This window comes from Orbicella franksi, chromosome 2 (genome assembly GCF_964199315.1).
Source record: "Orbicella franksi chromosome 2, jaOrbFran1.1, whole genome shotgun sequence".
NCBI lineage: Eukaryota > Metazoa > Cnidaria > Anthozoa > Scleractinia > Merulinidae > Orbicella > Orbicella franksi.
The window spans coordinates 14,961,065-14,979,511 of record NC_138146.1 but is presented as its reverse complement, the minus strand read 5'-3'; the positions used below and the strand labels follow the sequence as shown (position 1 = coordinate 14,979,511).

Below are 18,447 nucleotides of genomic sequence, written 5' to 3'. Positions count from 1 at the left end.
AGCTTTTTGCCACAAGAGTGAGTCTTGATCAAATACATTCATTTTGTACAAACCTGTGGACATAATTTGTTATTAGTAGTTTGAGAGTACGGACTGTTGTTTTCCTGTTGTTTGCATTGCTGAGAAAAAGCATGGAAAAAATGTGAGCTTGCTAAGGGATGTCCATGATTTTGTTAACATTAGGATATTTATCGGAGGTCGCCAGGTACATGTTTTTCAACTGATAGATGTGACCATACTGAAATGTTGTTTCCCCAACTGGAAAGGAGGAGAGGTGTAAACTGACTCCTTTCTAGGATCACGTTGACCAGATGTGAACCTTACCCAGAGTTTAATAATTAAACAACCAGTGTTTGGTATATATATACATGTGCAGAGGTTTTCATAAAACATTTTCAGCAGAGGGGCAACTGGTTTTTACAGGTGAACAAAAGTTTTTTGAACTGAACTATGTTGTAAAAAAACTTTCCTCCAGATAGTCATACCAGTTGGGGAAAATTACCCTCACAACCAGCAAATTTGCTGGGTGTCCAGCTCTTATTGAGACCCCAGGGTATATGTGTAGTTGCTGATCAGTTAATACTGGGTGTATTTTTAGCAAGGTTACCCTTTTTAGATGGTTAATCCTACTGGCAGTATGGGAGATATTGGAGATGTGTTGCTTTAATGTTAGTATGTTAGACTCCTAGAGAAACCTATCAAAATGCTCAAGGGTAACCTGCGACAGACTACATGTAGCATGTGTCATAGACAGCTGTATGTTTAAATACTTGTTAGTATATCTGGCCAAGGATACTTTCTGGTAGTTATGAGCCATCTGGCTTGTGAAGACATCTTAATTTCGGGGTAAACCCATATATTCCCCTTACATCTTCCCTTTGTAGAAGAGATGTTTGAAAAGTGGCTGAGAGGATGCAGTGTACACTGTATCTCTGTATGTTGTGTTCATGCAGAATGAACCAAGCCAACTGTGAAGTACTGGCAACCAGCCTTGAAATGACCTCTTTTCTATTCAAGTGACATTTACTATGTAAAGCTCAACAATGAATTTAGCGATTGAAAGTAATATAACCATGAAATGATGAATTCCAATCAATGACACCAATGAAAATTTGTAACAAAAAATCAAATCATTTCATCCTCAAGCGAGCTTACTACAGCAATCTTAACCTTAATGCAAATTCTTGTGAACTTGGTGCTGAGTATTTTGTTTGATCATTTATCAAGTCTTTATTGAATTTTTTTGCTATGACAGGAAATAAACAAAAAAACAAAAAAACAAAAACAATATCTTATCAATTTAAAGGGTCGTCTACATTGGTGGCAAAATCTGACTGTTTATAGATACTTTGAATTCTTTTCTACCTCTATGAGCACAACTGTATTGTTTGTATATATTAATAGGATTAAACCCCAGCAGTGATGGATGCATCCACAGTAAGTGCTAAAATTTTCTAAAATTACATTTTGCCAAACAACTTGGGCACAAAGAACACAATAGGGCTAAAAACTACTGGGCAAATTCTGTTTTTTCTTCCCTGATTTCTGGATGCAAAGTAATATGCCTATTAATATTTAGATATTAGTTGTGTATGGTGAAATGTTGTTGACACAAGTGTGATTTTGACAAAAATCAGTCAAGCAATTGTGAATAAAACAGGGAAATCAATCAATTGAAACCTTTAAGTACATGTAAACCTGAAGGTTTATGGAATGATGCAACATTGCATTCATTCTGATACAAATCTGCGATAAACTACATTTCATGATGTACATGTGATACTGTATTGCCATATGGTAAGCTGAGAGACACTTGATATACTCTGAGGGGCAATATTTTTCAATGCTAGACTTGCAATGCTAGGTTGCAAGTAATGAGCACTGTGTTCTCATTTTTGCGTAGGAACAGAGTAAATAGTCTTTTAAATGGGTCACGATTTGCAGTCATTGGTCTATATATATATAGGCCATCCTTTAAAAACATAGTAATTAGTGTTTATGAAAACTGACAAGAGTTGCACAACAAAAGTTTTTGTATTTAATGCATGTAATCTGTATTAAATGAATGGGTCAGCAGTGCAGCATTTGGCAAGATCTGCACACCCTGCATGTTTTCAAAAGCATTATTACCATGTGTTTGTGAATTCAATACCTCTTGGTAAGTTCATAGGATCCTGTTAATGTTAATTTGTATGGATTGAGTTTGTTGTCAACTGGTTCTTGTCTTTGCTCTGAGTGATTTTTCTCCAGACTCTTCAGTTTTCCTCCTTCCTCAAAATCCCTTCTAGATTCCAATTAGATCTGGAAACAGTGATCAAATAGCCACTGTGTGTGATGTGCCATTGCTAATTTCCTTTTATATTATACAATTCATTAATGTTGTCTTGTGAAAGCCTCCATAAAGTCAATTATATGGTGTTGTGGAATGTGTAATATTTGTACAGTTATCCATGCATTAAAATTAATTATTATTCAACTTTCATACACTGTATGAATTCCGATGTTCTGATTGGCTGATTTGTACCACGTTATACTAGGTTGTGATGAGACAACCACCTTGATGTCATTATCGTGGTGTAATAGCCATGGTGCAAATTCAACACACCACTGTCATTACACCATGGCTTCGGCTGACTCAGATATAGTGGTTCCAATGCAGTGTTTCTTTGTGCAGTGTATTCAATTTGAATGATAAAATTTTAACGCACTCATTGTTCATCAATTATTGGGATTTACCTGTACTGATTCACTAACAATGAAGACGAAATTTTCAATACCACACTCAGCAAAGCCTCATGCGGTATTGAAGTTTCTTGTTCATTGTTAGTGAACTCATGCAGGTAAATCCCGATAATTCACTCACTTAGTGCATTAACCTGTAATTACCCACCAGTTTTAAGACATCTCACTCAAAGAGAAAACGGTGTAAAGAATGAATACTACATTGTACCACTGTTTAACAAGCGATGCTACAATAATGGTATCACACAAATGGCCAATCATTAGCAAACATGTCGCGATCATCCTTCTTACTGAACATGTTACCATAGCAACAACACAACCGGTTAAAAAACCCTTACTTTCAGCTTTAAGTGCTTATAACTCAAAAACGAGCTCAGTGACCCCCATATTTAATTATAGAATAATTATTGTGATAAGCATGATAAGATGCAACATTTTACAGAGTTTAAAAAAATGCATGGAGAGTGTACAGAGCCCCCTTAACTTCTCGAAAATTGAAGGGGTTAAGGAATTAAGATAAGTTAATTGGAAAAATGTTACTTGTTAGGGGATACATGATTTGAAAACTGATGTTTTACTTATAGAGTGAGATGTTCTCTCCTAGAAATCTGAACTGTAATTCTATACTATTTGATACTTGAACTTGAGCACCCATTTTTATCACTGAATTACTGAATTAAATGTAAAAGTGAAACTTTCATTTTGGTAAGATTGAACAAATTCATGGAAAACGATTCAGCACTATACATGTAACTTTGCAAAGCAATATAACTTTGCTTTGTTGATACTTTGTCACGCAACGGTAAGCTCTCTCGGCGTGACTATCCGAGTACATCTTTTGCATCCACGAGAAGACTAGGGAGACCTCAAAATGGTTTTCTAATTAACAAACTGACGTCAGTTTTTTATGCGTCTGTCCTCTTTTTGATGATAAATTGCGTCATAACATTGTCAAAGTGGCTGTGGAACCACGAGCTGCAGACGAGTGGTTCCGCAGTAAACTTTGACAATGTTATGACGAAATTCATCATCAATAAGAGGACAGATGCATAAAAAACTGACGTCAATTTGTTTTTTACAATAAAAAGACCCCAAAATGGTCAGATGCCGGGAATAAATGGGGGGAAAAGAAGTCGTAAACTTGCCGTAAACAAAGAGAAGTGAATTTTATTCAAAATGACGTGAGCAATGTCAATAGCTTTTCTCGCTTTTTGATTGGCTACTTAAAATAGTTTAAGAACTCTCATTGGTTAAAAAGTTGCTGAAAGTTGGACTTGAAAGCTTGCATAAATTAAAATTTTATCCGTCTGTACTCTTATTGATGATAAAAATGAGCCAATCAGTGCGCGAGAAATTAGACAGTCATTGTAAAAAATGTGTTTTAGAAGCGGTTTTGTAAAACCAAAACCAAAGTAATTTCTCTGGCCAATCCACAAAGGACAGAACCAATCCAGTGAACCAATCAAAACTGGAAAAAAAATACCTGTAGCTGACGCGAAGTGCGGGAAAACGAGTCACGTTTGGTTTTGGTTTTACTTCTGATTGGATGAAAAAGTGGCACGAGTTTTTTAAGCCAATCGCCTAGCATAGCAGGATAAAACCAGCGAAAAACGCTCTACTTTCGGGACAATTTTAATTTGTCGATGAGTTTAGTCAATCCCTATTCTCCGAAAGCGATGGGAAATATTTCTGCTCAACTCATAATTTCTTTGTATAATTTTTAACTCATAAATATTTCTTGTGGTGACCGCCCAGTTTTGCAAGCCTTTCGCAAAACGAGCTATTGCTCCTGTAAAAATGGTGGATGTTTTTTGGCGTACTTTTATTGAATGAAGCTAGTCACTCCGTTTGTTTAACCAAAAACCTTTATATTAAAATGTTTGGTTAGTATAAGAAGAAAGAAAAAAAACATTTAGCACTTCATTTCAGCATCTGTCTATGCAAGAGTGCGATATTTTTTAACTGTGAGTTTTTGTTTTGCAGAAAAACGGTTGGTGTTTATATATGTAACTCATAGGGCGTTATTTTTTAGGAGGGCTAGGGAAAAAACTAAATCACTAATTGACCACAAGAAGGCGTAGTTACAAAGGAAACTAATTAAGACAAACGTAACTGACTCTTTGCATGGTAATTTTAGCTTTAGGGCAGGACTTGGCGAGCGGTTTTTCGTCTATCAAATTACCTATTTATCTTTGTCAACTTTTGAAACTAGTGTAAAGACTGGCCGATTAGGTTCACAACCCGCATTGTTGATCGAAACTTGAAACCGAGCTTAATTTCAAACGTCTTCGTGGTTGGTTCGCGGCTTTTGCGCTTTTCAACGCAGTGTTTGTGTTGAATAATAGATACATACCTGTTCAAAAGCTGATGAAGGACATGTTTTAATTGGTGTTTCCGAGAAAGTCTGAATCAACGGAAATTCAAACAGGAAAGTGTAAAAAAGGAAAAACAAACAGCTACAAAGTCTTCGCTGTGGTCTCCTGCGTCTTCGGCTTCGTGGAGTTCAACTCAATTGTTTAAGCGGAGTTGTAGACAAAGTCTTGAGCAAGTTGCGGCGAAAACAGAACAGGTATCGAAAGCAATTTTCATTCAAACTCGTAGCCATTGTAGTACTCTCGATATTTATATTTTTTAGAGGTTTTAACGTTTCAGCTGCAAAGCGCAAATAATGTTGGTTTACAGCGTGAAAACAAGAAAGCTGTACACAAAGGGCGAGGTGATTTTGAGGTACTGAAATCGGTTTTGAAGATTTGCGACGGCTTTACATGTAGACTAGACTCTTTATCGGCGGCGTTTAAGAAATTTCTCTTCGTTTTCTTTTAATTTGAACTGTCCTGAATTTGACAGATTATTTTAATCTTTCAAAGCTTGTTATTTTTGAGGTTGGCCGGCATCACCTTGCACCTTTAAGCGCATATTTGCCGCACCTTTATCTTGACGGAAGTTAGTTTAGCAGCGTGACGTCATTGATACGCGATAATCGATCGTTAGTAGTCATGGCAACACAGGGCCTTGTACCCGGCTGAGTGGTGAAATTGCTTCAATCGAAGAAAAAAAAAAACAAGAAGTGTAAAGAGCCATTTATTGGGGATTATAACTGAGGTGAAAGACTTGATCAAAGAGATAATTTCGGCTGATGGATTTTCCGATGCGGTTAGTTGGATTATTAATTCATTCACTGTTGAAGGATTATTGACACGGTATAATTAAGTTTTTTTTTTTTTCGATGTATGAACTCCATCTACAGGTATTAGAGAAAAACCTTTAAATTATGGCTTTCGAAGCTATGAAAACACCAACGAGGTGATGATAAACATGAAAGGAACAAAGATTGTTATAAAACTTATCCTATACAAAGAAAATTTTATGAAAAAAGAGTTTTTTTGCCCAGAGATCAGCTACTTTGTAATTCTTGCAGTGTTTGGTCAAAAGGCGAATGAATGACACAGTGTCGCGACAAATTACGAAAGTAAAGCCTGTTATGGTGATATCTCGACTTTTTGTGACCTGTAGAGAATGGTTTTGACCAAACTGGGGTGCTGAAATCTTAGTTATCAGTTAAATTTTCTGCGATTGTCAGATATGCACTTGAAAAATTTTGAGTCCTTTCGTTAGTTATCAGTAGATCTCAATGCAGATTTTGGATCTCAGCTATTGGTTAAAAAGCACCTCATTTCTTAGTCGCCAGTTAATATTTTAATCAATTCTCACTTATCAATAGTCCAGTTTCGAGTCCGCCATGACCACTGATTAAAAGCACTGAGAACGCATTTGCACAGGGTTAGCCTCGACCTAAAGTAAAATATTCACAAATTCCAGCGAGAAGATGACCTGTTTACAGCTCTGTGTATTGTTTAATTTTCAAATTTGTGGCACCTTTCTGCCGGTATTTGTGAATATTTTTTTTAGGTCGAGGCTAACCCTGTGCAAATGTGTTCCCAGTGCTTTTAGTCAGCGGTCATGGCGAACTCGAAACTGGACTATTGACAATTGGCTTCATGGCTTTTAAGCAGGAATAATTTCGCGTACTACTTTTAATGCCAGGACTTGGCAAGGGGGATTTTTATGCCTGTAAAATATGGTTATTAGTCTTTGTCAATGTAAAGAGTGGTGGATTAGGTTGGCAATCTGCAATATTGATCGAAACTTTTTACGTTTACTTTCGTATGTTCTTTTGTGGTTATCTAGATAATTTTCCTTGAATAATAGATATATGCCTGCTGAGAGCTGATTCAAGATACATGTCTAATATCTCTTACAGGACCAAATTTTCAAGCAAACAGGTTGCAGAGAATTAACAGAATAATCGACTTGGGGGATGTGGGCTTGACGTGGCTCTCTGAACTGCTAATAACATTAAGATCAACAGTCCTTGCTGCGTTAGCTTTGTACTCTCTTCTTTGTTTTACTCTCACGATGGCACTGTGCTTGTGCTTAACTTTGGACCTCGCTTTGTCATTATAAAAATGAAAAATCTGACGAAATTACGCACATTTGGACACTTGGAAATAGTTTTTAAAAAAATTATGACAGTTGAAACTAGTCGGAAAGGAAAATGTCACCTTGTCGACAGGGAAATGTTTTGCTGGAATTTTGTTTGTTATTGACGGAAAGAAACAGCGATGATCATTAAAAACTAAAATTGTTTTTATTATTGATAATTAATTCTTTTTTTAACCTCCTGCTGTAGGCGAAAAGTTTTCAACTATTAGTTTTGGGAGTGCATATCCGCCTAAAATTTAAGGATCTAAGAAAGCTTACGCTCGTATCACTTATGAAGCCAAGTTATTTCCAAGAAACACTAGGTTAAACTGTGATACTGGACCTATCAGGCAATGTCTTTTGATTGAAAATTTATCACTGAGTAGTGTTCTGAATCAGCGGTTGTTTACGGGGAATTGGGTGCAGTGAAATTTTAGCGTGTATTCCCCAAGTTAACAAACCTAATGCAAGCATTTGAGTAATTTTTACATGGTGTTTGCCTTTCGCAGATCTCGGATTTGATAACTGAGCTTTATTTTGACCGTGCTGTGCTGTTCTGATCTAAAGCAGAGAAGCACTGAAGTTGGTATATTTGCTGCAGCGACCATCTGTCCTTTTTAAAGATCTCAAACTGGATTTACAGGTACGAATCGCCCATAGGTGTAAAAGTTAGAACCCAAGGCCGCGTTGTTCGAAAGCCGGTTAACGCTAACCCTGGATTAAAAGTAAACCCAAGTATTCATTTTTCTGGTGTAAAAACGTTTTTCACTGCTTATGTTTTGGGTAGTTTGAGATTACTCAAGCTCAAAACTGAAGAACAAACAATGTAAACAGAAAACGTCACCACAAAGTTATGAAACTGAAACTTATCAAAATTCTCGCTGATCCTGGGTTAGCTTAATCGGACTTCGAAGAACCCGACGCAGGTTTTTATCCACTGCACTGACTTGCAAAGCATACTAAACAGTGCCGTAAGAAAGTACTGCAAGTGCTAGCTTTCATTTGAATGGTCACACATGTTTTCATCCATGGTATTAACCGTTACTGCTACGTTAACAGACTCGGGTTAACGCTCAAATATTAAGAGTACTGATTTAGTTTTTACATGTTCTTCAGAAAAGTGGCTGATTTTTCTTTAGGCTTGAAAGGAGCCCAGTGGGAAAATGTCGTATTTACGAGAAAGTGCATGTTGTTTTTATTTGACTTCTTTAAGAAGGAAATTATTATAATTTATGTAAAAGATGGTGCAGGATCTGACTCGTCCCATGTCGTCGCTTACAGTTTATCTTAAGTTAACAGTGGTGACGAGTCAGGTGGTGCCAGTTTTTCCGTATTCAGTACTTTAAGAGACACTATAACCTACGATTTTGGGCTGATACAGTGAAAGTTCATGTAAAAAAATCCAATCAAACAAAACTTAGATCGTAAAAAAGGTCAACATTAAAGCTTAATCATCAAGAGGTTGGACATGAATTGCTAACTCAAACCTTAGAGATCGTAATCTCTCGAGGTTTTGTTGTTGTTGTTGGTGGTGGTTAAGCCTGCGGCAATGAACACACCTTGATCTGTTTTAGTCAAACACAAGGCGAAAAATCGGTCAGAGCTACCAATTTCATTAGTGGCAGGAATAATCCTTGTTCCTTTTAGTAGCAAATATTTATTTTTAACTATTGACCTGGAGCTAAATTGAAAAAAAACAAAATATAATGAACACACTGGTGTTAGCAGCTGTGTGATACATACGGCACCTTTGAAAAATTAATTTTATGCGAGTTTCTTCCTGTTTATGAAGGGCAACGGTGGTGTTTCGGTAGCGGCCGTTTCTTCGTTTTAAAGGTAAGACTTCCGAGTTGGAAAAGTTTTTCAGTGTATTTCCGTGTTAAAATTGAAATGATAGAAAGGGTTTGCTTTCCTCGAAAATCCCCGCGCCGTTAATTTCTTTTGTAGGTAATGTGATGGTTGAACGACATGAGTATATATTTTCCTCAAAGCTCTCCAGCAGTTGAATTGTCTGTTATCAGATTTGTATATTCTCAGCAAAACATGACTCGATCCCCCGTTTATAACGAAGATATAGAATATATCTCTGTTAGTCTCGACCGAAATGTTCACTTCTATATAACCGATATTAGAATTGTGTCTGGCAAAGGAACCCCTTTTGTAAAATAGCTTCGTGCCCGCTCTCTTGCATGAGGCGGCCTTTTTTGTTTAAGTTTTTCTGTTTTGAGAATTATTCACACATTTAGCAACTTGGTACGAATTGCTTTATGTTGCGCAAGTTCTCCTTTTTGAGAGAAAAAACGGTAAACGTGCTTTGAATTTCCAGCGAAATTCATGCGAGGAACAAATTGTTAGTATTGTACATGCTTGTTCTGTCAGTTTACCTTGTAAGAGTTTTTATGTAAGAGAAAATAATGTTATTAGCTAGTTTACAGTTACATGTAGTTTATATTCGATCCAGTAGGTGGAACGGTCGCCTATTCAGGTAATTTTAATTAGTTTTGCGAACCAATTTACCATCTGTACCACATCCGGGAAGGTGACAACCTATTTTACTTACTTTTGCTGATAACAAAATAAAATCGAGCCGGTGTTGGACTCAAATATCTTATTTGACGCTTGAACTGACTTAAGAACTTGATAAAAAAAAACATTGATTAGGTCCATAAAGTAATGCGCTCACACTCTTTTTTATAACAATATACTTAATAAGAATATCAAAGCTGAAATTTGCGGAATTTTAAGAATATTGGAAGAATAAACCCGAGGCTGAGATCTTGCAAAGAATAATTTTGGAGGTTGAAAAAAATTATTCCATTCTCAAAACTGCAAAACTAGCCAAGTAACAAAAATAGCACTAGCTGTATGTTCGATGCTAATAGCATTTCTGCAAGAAGTTATGTGTGTCAAATCAGGCTTTAGTGCATTTACTCTGGCTCAAAAATTACTTCAACTAAGAATATAAGAATATTCACAAGAATATTTTCAAAGTAAAATCATCAGATTAAAAAGAGAATATTCAGCCTTGGCGAGAAAAACAATACTCTTAGATAAAAAAAATAGTGTAGTTACAAAGAAAGGTCTCAACAGTCACGAAGTAGTTTTGTCGTGGGCGGCCGCTAATGCTCGGTTATGGCTCGTGTTCAGTCGGTTATATTCGGTTGAATTCGTAATATTATGCGCACAAATACATAAAAGAAGATGCTGCTGTTGTCAATCAACTTGGTACTTTCATTTGTGACAATGAAGCACTTGTAAGAGGAAGGAATTACAGTGAGTCGTTTAGCGGAATTTTTGTTTTGCTTCCATTTTAATTTTGAGGTAGGCTATTCTCTCGTGCAGTAAGTTAAATTATGTATAAGTAGGCGAAACATGGTAAATATCGTTTTGTTGTCTTGGTTATATTCAGAAGTTAGCGAAGTTAGGTAATCGCTCGGCTAAGTGTGTGGGTGTTAGATAGCTCCTGTTTAGATCATGTTTTCATGATTTTTGCCGGTAAAATAACTGTCTTCGATTCTGCAAGGTGCAGTGATAAACATCTTTAATACGACTCGTTTGCTCGAGTTTACAGTACGTGCAAATTATCAGGTAGCTAGTTGTTACTCACTGTAATTTGTGTCAAGTCAATTGGACCCCGCTACAGTCACGAACTCGAACAACGTCTCGATTCTATCGTCCAAAATTTGTTTTCTTGGAAAACGTGACGATAGTAATCGAAAAATAGATAAAGCTGCCTTAATTATGGCTTAGTTTAGTTTTCACGTATAGTTCCCGAATGAGACTACTTTATGAGTTTGTTGCCGTTTCCATGTACGTTAATGTAAAATTCAGTGCCTGTTTCATAGGTCTCAGTATTAATGCACAGAGATTAGGAATCGTACGTCAGAAGGAACCGTTGGTAAAGGGTTGTGCATGTGGGCAATTCAATATTTGCGCGTGTTATTATCAACGTTATCTTTCAAGAGTATTGAGTATTCACACTAGACAACATTTCGAGTAACTCAGTGAACGAACATTGTAAATATATTTGGCGAAACATGCTGGCAACAAAGGTAAATGTTGACTTTAAAAGTTTAATGTTTGAAGAACTGACTGCTTCGAGCGCAAGGCTTGAAGAAGGAAACAGTCTCCTTTTAGCATAAATTTTGTGTCTTTTGGCGCGGAACGTTCGTGAAAACTGTCAACAGAATTTTCACCAGTTATTTAAAACCGAGAGTTAATGGTCCATTAGTCAAGAGCCAAGTTTGCAAACAGAAGCAATATTCGTGAGCAATTTAAGCATTTCAAGACCATATCCTTCAGAATTTCGTTGAATATTCACCACAGCTTTTAGGCCCGAAACCTTTAAAGAGCATATAATCCGCCTTCAGGCCATATTGAAATATTCGGCTCTTTTTAAAACGACGGCCACCTTTGTGAGCGTGAGTTGCCAACGGCTTCAAGACCGCACTAACTACTACTATTCTTTCCTTCATATTTCCCTGCGGGTTGTGTTTGTTTCATGCAAATAATTTTCCCGCATGGCTCAAGGTGAATAACAGGGTTTACCTATAGGTGCCCCAGTTTCATTATCCTTCGCGGTCAAGTGAAATAGCAGTTTTTCAGCAGAGGTATTTATTTTGAATAGCAAACACTGATTCGTGTGGTTGGTGTTGATATGGATAAATTCACACCAGGGAGAATTTCTTGACCGGAAAAAAGCAGCTCATTTTCATGAATTTAATTGGGTTTACCTTGTAAGTTTTGTTTAGGATTCTCGTTAGTTTCAATTGTATTATATTCAAGATAACCCCTTGGTGTTTTCTATTTTTATTATTTTATTTCATTGCATGTCGACCTCAGTTTAGACATCATTTTTCTTAGTATTTTTGTTAGCTTAGTACTTTTCATATTGCGCTTTCAAATAACATCTGCCTGCCGATGGCTACCTTAATGTGTCATGCGAATTCGTGGTCCTTTTTATGTTAAAAGGTTTTTGATAAGACTTGACAGACATTTCAATCCCTGTCACGATGGTGTTCGAAATTTGAAAAAAGCATATGTTTTCTCGCATTTGAGGGGTTGCTCTACCAGTATATCATCTGTTATTGGCGAATTTCACCACCGTTTGCACAGCTGTTCATAAATCCCTTTAACAGAATTCGCGTTGAGCATTTCTTATCTGAGAAAAATTTTGCTATGCTAATTTTACAATGTTGTAGTATTATAAGTTACAGCCTTTTTCAGTTTGTTCCAAAGGTTTCTCTGGGTGTTTTATGATCAGTAGGATTTTTGCGACTCAAAAGAAAGTTAAGCTTACACGTTTATTTGGAAGGGATTTTGCGCTTGTAAAATTTGGGTACGTTTGAAAAAAACCCTGTGATAACTACAGATATCATCCAAATACTCCAAACATAGTGATATGAAACTCACGAGCCGAGAAACACATCTGGCTGTCAACTGAACATATTGAATAAGAGTATTGAAAAGAATATTTTACAAGATTGAAAGAAATTAATATGTTGTCCCTTATGAGCGTGTTATTACATTCAGTGTGGGAGGAGCTTGATTTAGAACGGGAGGAGGGTACGGTGGTTCGGAGCTTTTATAGGCGTTTGACTGAAGAGCGTTCTTCGCAAAACAAAGGCCTCTTTACTTGAGGTGCCAGGTTTGGGTTTAGATTGAGATTAAGATTGAGATGCAATCCCGTGGTCACTAAAGGTGTCATGCAAATACTCTAAACATAGTGGTATGAAACTCGCAAAAAACACATTTGGCTGTCAACTGAGCATAGTGAGTAAGAATGTCGAAAAGAATATTTTACAAGATTGAAAGAGATTAATATGTTGTCCTTTATGAGCGTATTATTATATTCAGAGTGGGAGGCCTTTGTTTCAGAAAGGCAGTAAGGTTGTTTTGTAAAAAGGAGGAGGTGTATAATGATTGGGAGCTTTTAGGCCTTTGACTGAAGATCGTTCTGCATAGAAGAAAGGCCACTTTACTAGCGCCGCGTTTGGGTTAGATTGAGATGTAGATTTTCTGTTCAGTGGTTGATTTTTTTGATGGTCGACATTTCATCTTTCTATGCTGCAGTTCAGCGTCAATCAAGTTTCTCGTCATACAATCGAGACGCAATTTATCCTAAAACTCACAGGGATGTTATGATAGAGGGTTTGTCATTGAAGGTTTGACGTTGCCTTGGAGGCATTGTTTGTTGGCAAATTTTAAATTTCTGTACACACTAATGCTTGGGAGGCGAGGTGGCCTCATGGTTAGCGCGCTGGATTCGAGTTGCCCGGGTTCGAGACGTTGCCGGGCTCACTGCGTTATGTTCTTAGGCGAGACACTTTACTCCGACATTGCCTCTCTACATAGGAGTGAAGACAGGTACCGGCGACGTTATTGCTGGGGGTAACCCTGTCATTCACTAGCATTCCTTGTCGCTTCGTGCTAATGTAACTAGAGATAAGCGCCGGCCTGATGGGCCACTTTGCTCGTATGTAGACTTCACCTACCTTACCAACTAATATCGCAGCACAGCTTTTTTGACCTGTTTTTGAAATTACGTTACAGTTAAAGGTCTTGAAGGCCACCATAAATTGATATTATCATAAATGTGAGGTGGCTCTAAACCCCTCGACAGAGTACATGCATAATCTGTTGTTGCCTTATCAGTTAATTTTGTAGTCAAACGTATTTTGAACATGCTATATAGGTTAACTTGACACTTTTCCTGCTTTGTCTTAACTTTGGGCTCGGTGCGATAAAATGCCCGTGAAGGGAAAGTGGTAAGAACTATGAGCAACCATGATGAAAAATTAAATTCTCCAAACTGGTGCCACCAGAAATTCAACAGACCCTGACCACTTAAGGGAAACTCTCAATCATGTTGGCTGACAAGAGGGTTTAAAGGGTTAATTACACCCAATTATTTTTCTCTGCAGGGTCGGTTTTGTTCAGCTGCATGTGTTGTTGACCGCTTCATTCTCTGTTGTTGATTAAGAACCTGTGACAGGTAAGCGTGTGTTTTTAGTCTTGTCAACCTTCAGAATGTCTTACTTCAGACCTTTGCAATGTTCCAAACGTGCTTCATTGTGTAGCATTTTACCTCGCTAATTGTAATTATCCCTTAATGTGTTTTTGTGCGCAGTCAGCATCGGCGTTCCAGAATGTACTTGTTTCAGCTCATTACTGTGTTAAAAACACTTGGCATGGTCGGTAATTTGGCTCAGTGCATTTTCAAAATTTCCGTTCGCTAATGTATATATCTATTTTTTTATTTTGGCGCAGTTATTGATTAGAATTTGTTTCAACGCAATAACATTGCAGGGCTTTCGGCGTATCTTATCAAGCTGTACATAATCCCATGTTTGACACCTGTATAGAGGAGTGGTCTTAATTTTAAGAGGAGGGTTATCGTCCGATTGTAACTTCAAGAGTTTTAATGTAGTATTTCCACATATTTTACCCAGTTGTTCAAACTTTTCGCGGTATTCATGTTAAAGATGTTTTTGTATTGGATATTTTTTAGCGAATTTGATATATTTTATTCATAGCATGAAATATTTAACGAAGTTCGTCTTGCAGGTTGATAGCTATCATTGCACAGGTTGTTTTCTTGTTTTTGAGATAATTCTTTGTGTTTAACGAACGGATCAATCTAAAGCGAAAAATCTACAAACTGTTTGAACATTTTTTTGATACTGAAAATGTTAAGACTTTTATGTGTCAATGTACAGCTCTGGAGAAAGAACTCCTTGAATTTTATAAAGTTGTTGCTTGAACATGTGTCAAACGTTGTGCAATCCCGGCATACGAAACATGGTGAACTGTGAAGCCATCATGTAAAGAACAAACTTTGCGGAACCGGAAAGTTTAATTCTAAAACACATTGCCCCTGTACACAGAACGGACAGCTAACAAGTTATCCGTTAAAACGCATGACTATTACCGACCATTTTAGACAGATAGCTCGTCTAATTTCACTTCTCAAATTGGTCTTCGCTATAAACTGGTAAAGTTAAATCCATTGTATGTTGCAAACCTTGACTTGTTTGGAACACAAAACGAAGCTGAGATGGCATGAATTTGAAAATAAGTTAAATAAAGCAACGTGGCAAACTTTTGTAGCCAGGTAGTATTCTACACGACTAAGTATAACTAGCCAAATAGTGTTAAGAAAATCAGAAGATGGAGGTAATAGAATGTGATTTCCATATTGGTGTACAACTGTTAGTTGACCATAACAGCTAGAAGCGTAGCACGTGGAAAACTGAATTTTTAAGTTATCTATTGAATGAATTCTGTACATGTGTACAAGTACACATTTCAATATCTAAGCTGAAGAGTCCTGATAGTTTAAAGTCTATTTACAGAGTGAAAATTTTGATATTTTTCCTTTTAACGAGTATTCACGACTGCATAACTTCCTTGATAAAAACTTCATTATGTCTTCCTTAAAAGAGAATCAAAACTGTTCCAAAACAAAGTTGAACTGCTGGAAGTCTGGACTATTAAAAACCATCCCCCCTGGACTGCAGGACGTTATACCATTGTTAACAGATAATGTGAGCGTTAAAATTTGGAATTCCTCACTGCGCGAAAAAGTTCAGTGACTGATTTTACGCCTGAGTATAAACGGTTATACGTGGACTACGGATAGTTTGTCGCAGATAAGTGGTTGTTTTCACTTTACATGCAGATGGATATCTCATGTCAGGCCAGCCATCTGTGTCAAATGACAGTGTAGAGAGTAAAAGAGAGAGAAACCTATAGTCTATTGGGGTCCTTGATTGGGGTCTGATTATTAAAACTATTTTTCACGCTGATTACTTACAATCCTAATTTGTCTTTGTTATCTTCTTTGTTTTGTTCGTGGTTCGCACAGCTTGCACTGGTTTTGATGTCCCAGTCAATCAAACTCTAAATCGAACGTTCGACTCGTGGAAAGAGGTTATTACATGAGATGATATCCACGCGGTACTGCCCCTATGTTTCGCGCTGGTTTTGTATTTTCGTGTGAAAATTGGCAAACTAAATCAAAAATATCCCTGGATTCAATTTGGCTGTTATTCTGGTTCCAGAGGTCTTTGTTTGTTTGCAGAGGTCAACGCATCGATTTAAAACATCTTGCGTTCAGGAGTTTTGTACCTATTTCACAAAACGTCGGGCGAAAAAAAATGAAATGGTTTTTAAGTCGATTGTCCACTTTTCCACTACATTACTAATATAGACACTCATCTAAATATTTTTAAACGTTTAACACTTGTGAATTGGTTGAAATTTTCTTTTTTTGATTATTTTCGCCACATAAAATCCTCGGACGTGCTACAGTGCGACCCATGTATACGAAAGAATATGTTTGCTCAAAATTGTGTTCTCTGTTTCCATTGTTGTTTAAAAACCGGCGAACGTCTAGATATGAAGTATAGGTTAGTCAATACTGAATTTTGCAATAATTGGCGTAAACCACATAAAGGTGTTGACACTATTTAAGGAATTTTCACCTAAAATGGCATCATGCAATAGTTGCCTCATTGTAATGCAACCATGTGTTTCACCGAACATTTGTACCTTCAGCAAGAACTTGAAGTAAATCTGACTGACATTCACGTGAAAATTACTACAGACTTGACCTTTTGAAACCAGGTTTTTATGTTTGAAAGACCAGAGATGTTGATTGTGAGTCATCATTTTATTCTTAATAGGAAAAAATAATAAAATTTGCCCGAAGAAATCACCGTGTTTACACAGAGCTGTTCAGACCATACGGTTGACCAATCACAGCGCTTGTTTTGTCGCTAAAACTTTCAGCTTATGGCTACTAACCGGATATGAATGAACTGCGTGGCTTTACTGGTGAAACTGCCTTTTTTATTCGGAAAATTTCACAGAGACATTGCATTTTATCGCCGGTGTTATTTAAATTGTTGTTGTGTTTTTGAGGACGTGGTCAGTAGTTATCGTGCACCTCCTATGAGGTTAACCCACTGTTTTCATTTTGTGACTTGCAATAAGCGCAAAGTTTTGATATTATCCCGGCGTTACAGCTGGTGTTGTTTTTCGCTTTTCTCCCGTCGTTAATCAGCGTTTCTCTTTGTAATTCTGTTGGCCATGCTGGTAATATGGTTCCCTGGCATGTGGTTCCAACGCGAAACTTCTCGAAGGTGAGACCCTGTGATTGCAACTTTCTGTATTGCAGTTTTAGATAGGTGATATTCGCAAAGAAGCTTTGTACATGAGCACTTGACTCAGAAGCCAGTTTGCACTGAATAACGTGGGAAGCGAGGGACGATTTCAATTTTCCCAGCGCATTTAGATGACGCGTTTTGGCCGAAGAACAATCATTCGGACTACACAGAACAAAATTGAATTTCAAAACTGTCAACTTCCAAAATTTGTCGCGTTAATTTTATCAGTAACAACTTTCATTTTCAATACCGTCTGATTTCATCGAACCAGAATTGAAAAGATTAATTTACTGCATTTTTGTCATGGCAGGAAACTCAAGTCCCTTTCGAAGCAAAGTCCTCTTTTCTATCATTTCAAATACATAAAATATTGTTAAAGAATATTGTATGTCATTCGCCGGTCGCCTCACCCAGCCGTCGTTTTGTTTACACTCAATCGAACCTTGTACTATCGTGTTTTTAATTTCGGTTACTAATTGGTTTCTTAAGTGTGGGCTCCATATTTTGTCTCTGCTGTCAATTATTTCGATTATTCGCGTCCAAGAATAGTTCGGCATCTGCCAAAAGCTTGCGGCTTTGATTTTTGTTGTTATTATTTTCCTCGTCCTTTGAAAAACGTCCGACACAACGCGGTGAAATATCTCTACCTTTTATTTCCATTATATTGCCCGAGAATTTATACAAGTGATGAATTATTCGTCTAGACTAATTAGCCGTCCTACAAATGAAAGGACCAATTTTTTTTATTGGCTGTTTTGAAATAACAAGCGAAAACAAAGACAAAGTACCTGTGCAGATTTTGGATGAACAATCGTTCTGTATCAATGGCAATTAGAAGAAAAGTGCGAGAAAATGTGGTCTATATTCCCAGGCAATTTGACCGGTCGAATCTCTTAATGATCTTCGAAAAATTCCACACAGGAATCATTGTTTTCAACTCAGTCACATTGTCAGCTTATAAATTCTCCTACTGATTCGCGTACATTCTGTAATTTATTGTTATGAGAATTCGCTAGTACATCAGGACAAAACCCGTGTTTGACGATTTTTTTTA

General features: G+C 37.0%; 1 protein-coding gene across 5 annotated transcripts in view; it reads left to right on the top strand.

The window, feature by feature from the left end:
* The window catches only part of LOC145478172 (solute carrier organic anion transporter family member 4A1-like), a 28,628-nt gene that overhangs the window by 2,108 nt on the left and 8,073 nt on the right, over window positions 1–18,447 (top strand). The window contains exons 2-4 of one of the 5 annotated variants that reach the window (XM_081456108.1): window positions 1–5,311; window positions 7,734–7,867; window positions 14,148–14,218. The exon at window positions 1–5,311 is cut by the window's left edge and continues 1,362 nt beyond it. The gene's annotated coding sequence lies outside the window, so the exon portion shown is untranslated. Of the gene's footprint in view, window positions 10,546–14,147; window positions 14,219–18,447 lie in introns of all 5 variants that reach the window. The other 4 variants (XM_081456110.1, XM_081456109.1, XM_081456106.1 and 1 more) reach the window with 4 other exon arrangements.